Source organism: Diaphorina citri, unplaced genomic scaffold (genome assembly GCF_000475195.1).
Source record: "Diaphorina citri unplaced genomic scaffold, Diaci psyllid genome assembly version 1.1 scaffold2697, whole genome shotgun sequence".
Classification (NCBI taxonomy): Eukaryota; Metazoa; Arthropoda; class Insecta; order Hemiptera; family Psyllidae; genus Diaphorina; species Diaphorina citri.
The window spans coordinates 26,823-30,678 of NW_007380114.1; the positions used below are offsets into that span (position 1 = coordinate 26,823).

General features: G+C 38.3%; 1 long non-coding RNA gene across 1 annotated transcript; it reads right to left on the reverse strand.

The window, feature by feature from the left end:
- Nucleotides 1-1,793: 1,793 nt before the first annotated feature.
- On the reverse strand, nt 1,794-2,378 carry LOC113471617. Its single transcript, XR_003394246.1, has 2 exons — nt 2,215-2,378; nt 1,794-1,927 (listed from the first exon to the last, which is right to left on the reverse strand). It is a non-coding gene; the product is annotated as an uncharacterized LOC113471617 (long non-coding RNA).
- Nucleotides 2,379-3,856: the final 1,478 nt, after the last annotated feature.

The window sequence follows — 3,856 nt, forward strand, 5'->3', positions numbered from 1 at the left end:
TTTTTTGAAATTTTTGTTTACATGGCGATTTTATTTAAAAGATAACCGAGATTCCACACCGATCCAACTCGAACTCGAAAAAAAAAACAGGATCAGGGATGAAGTCATAAGGAATAGGATAAAAGTAACCGAAGTGTCAAGGAAGATTGAGGAGAGGAGATTACAGTGGTATGGACGATTACACGATATCGTCCCGAAATCAAATCAGCCCTGGGATGACAGATGGGCTGACATTTGGTTTTGGCTATAAATTTCGCACTCAACCTTTGGTATTTCTTTAGCAAAGGAAATTCAGGCTGGTATACTCCCTGTTTAAAGTTCTTAAAAATAGGTGAATGTGACGTTATTTTGTTGACCAAAAACAGTGGCTTGACCCTTAAAGGCCAATGTCCTATGGTCAACATCCAGCATAAAAAGACTACAACTCACCAAATAGCCTTGTTCGCAATAGGCGTGACCTTCTATGATGTAGAACGGTTTGCCCTCCAGTTGTACAGCGCAGTGATCACACGTGAAGCAACTAATGTGATACACCTTGTCCATGGCCGTACAGCCTGAACCTTCACCCAGAATCCTCTCCCCACATTTGCAACATTCACCTGGAAATAATATCTTATTTTTAGAGCCTCAAAATCTAACTTTGTATTATTGTTTTTCTTACAGACTCATGCCATAGTGAAACTGCAATGTACTTGTGAAAATAACGACACTGTATGTGTTGTTAGATCACTACTCCTCAGCAATAAAAATGGAAAAGATAACTGTGCCACTCGAGACACAACAATATCAAGGAAACTAATGTGATACACCTTGTCCATGGCCGTACAGCCCGAACCTTCACCCAGAATCCTCTCCGGGTTTCCCTCTTCATGTTGAAGTGATAGTGATAGGTACCTAATAGATCTTGAAGAGATCTCTTATGCCGGGTCCACACTAACATAATGTAACATGTTGTAATGTAATTGCAAGCATGGTACAGTACCATTTGTGGGCTCAGTGCTTGCGTGTGTTCACCAAGTGCTCCATTCTTCAAGGTTATCATAGTGCTCACTTCAATGTTCAGAAACCCGTCCACACTTGTGTAACACGTCTGTATCAAACATCAAACAAGATCACTAGAAAACCGACAACATCATAGATTCGAGGCAAGTGTGTGGTGAGCATTCACTTGAGTGCTTCTATCCCATCCACACTAGTCAATTTTTATACATGTAAGGCACTTGCGTTAACATGTTTATGCTACATTACATATGTGTGGACCCGGCATTACAGATAGGTACTAAACATCCATTTCCAGCGTAGGTATCAGCAAATTCAGTACATTTCCTTCAGTTGTTTTTGTTCTTGTAGTCCCCTCACACATCATCTTCAGATTCTTTGGTTTTGGTTCCAGGAACTTGGTAAAGACCTAGCACCTTACCATCAGCAAAGACATTCCTACAATTTTCTTTGGTACTAATTCAGAAGCCATGACAATGAAAAATTGCTACAAAAAGGAGCTGTCACAAATGAGCAGTGACCAGTGTTATTATAAGGTTTGGTTAAACAGAAAAAGGAGCTTTCTTTTTCATTGTCATGGCTTCTGAATAATTACCAAAATATTAAATAGAGTATGCAATATTTTCAATAGTTTATTTTCTGTGATCTGCTGATCTGAGTCATCATCATAACCTGGAATCTACAAGTTCATTACATCATAACTTTTTTTTTTATAGGATTACTTCTGATATTAAGGTTGATTGAATACAAATAAGGTAATGAGATCCTCTCAATTTTAACATCTTACCAGAGGCTGGGTGTTTTTATTTTTACGTGGAACAACAGGAGCTTCACCTTTCTGCATGATTACTTTTTGAATTGAAAAAGATCAGGTGATCAATCACACTATCATGTCACAATTTATGCCATGTTATCAATGATCATCAGCCTGAAATTTATAAGAGATTAAAATATTAAGAAAAAATGACAATATCAATGGAGAAAAATGGCAATTGTATATGTTCATAGTGGATACAGCTTCCACATGACCACATTCCTATTCAGTACCCAAGAGGTATGTTTAGCTGCTGAGTCCTTGTAAAGGACAAAATGTCTTTGGTTGCTCCGTAGGTTACCGAATAGGTTCTTTTGAGATTGGCAGGACAGGAACAAACCCATAGAGAGGGTGACAAAATGAGAGAAAATCTATAGAGCTGAAAGCAATGTTATACTCACTTGAAACTGGCATGGCATTGATGTAGGTGTATGGCTTATTTCTCCAGAATCTTGATAATCTCCAGTTCTAGACTATTCAAATAAAAGCCACCAAGAAAGAGAAAAAAAGAAAAGATCAAAAATTATCAAAAAAATTGATTCAGAAATGAATAAATGATGAATGGAATGGTCGGATCTGGCACAGGGGAGCGTGTTGAGGACGAGATTTTTGTGGGAATTTTGCTATAAATCCCACCATTAAAAAAAATACCCTGAGACAATGGAGAAAAATGGCAATTGTATGTATTCATAGTGGATACAGCTTCCACATGACCACATTCCTATTCAGCACCCAAGAGGTGTGTTTAGCTGAGTCCTTAGGTCTGTTTTTCATTCCTACGCCACATTGATGTGGTGTCAACTTGACGTTCACTCTGCGTCAGGAGTGGGTGTAAAATGTGGAAATTCAACAAACATGATGACATCTAGTGGAGAAATTACGAAACATTTTTTTCATTTCCCTCAATACAATTACAATAATCCCGTGCTCATATGGGGTCGGCGTTTTTCGTCGTCTCTCAATCAGCCCTGGGATGACAGATGGGCTGATTGCTTTTGGCTATAAATTTCGCACTCAACCTTTGCTATTTCTTTAAAGTTCTTAAAAATAGGTGAATGTGACGTCATTTTGTTGACCAAAAACAGTGGCTTGACCCTTAAAGGCCAATGTCCTATGGTCAACATCCAGCATAAAAAGACTACAACTCACCAAATTATTTCCCTCAATACAATTACAATATGGCGGAACCTGAAGCTACTCGAGACTCGCATCAGGGATTTAAGACCACAGCGTTGATGCTAAATAAGTAGGGGAAGTGGAATGAAAAACACACGTCGGGTTTGCATCACACTTACGTCGGAACGAAAAACAGACCTCTTGTAAAGAACAAAATGTCTTTGGTTGCTCCGTAGGTTACCGAATAGGCTCTTTTGAGAGCCTATTCGGTAGGACAGGAACAAACCCATAGAGAGGGTGACAAAATGAGAGAAAATCTATAGAGCTGAAAGCAACGTTACTCACTTGAAACTGGCATGATAATATCATTACATTTTATCAGGGGCGGCTATTCAGGTGAAGGGAGTGAAGGGGCCCTTCACCTGATTCTAGGCGTAAAAACATCTATAATTAATTTAATTTAATGACACAGACCATACAAGTCTAATGTAGAAGTTTTCATTGCTATTTTCATTGCTAAAATAAAAATGATGGTGAAACTCACCTGTAATGTAGAGATCCAACATTGTTCAAAATCTCAGGAGGAATGTCAGCCTGAACCTTGTCGCTTAGGATTTTCATAGCTGTCTTGTAAGCCTGTAAGGATCCTGGTAAGTCCGATTGCTCCAGAATCTGGGCTAGTTCTATCCAGGCTTCTATATCATCTGGAAATTGCTCCGTAACCTGTAAAAAAATTGAATGTGAGAATACATTTTTTTCTTCTTTTTTCAACTGATAGATAACCTAGCTCATAATGGGACAGTCTATCATATATCATATATTTTACAAAATGTGGGTGTAGCCATAGAAATTAGAGAAACATTGTTCTTACATGGATTGACCTACATGGCAAAAAAAAACTTGGCAACTAGATTTAAGACTTTAAAA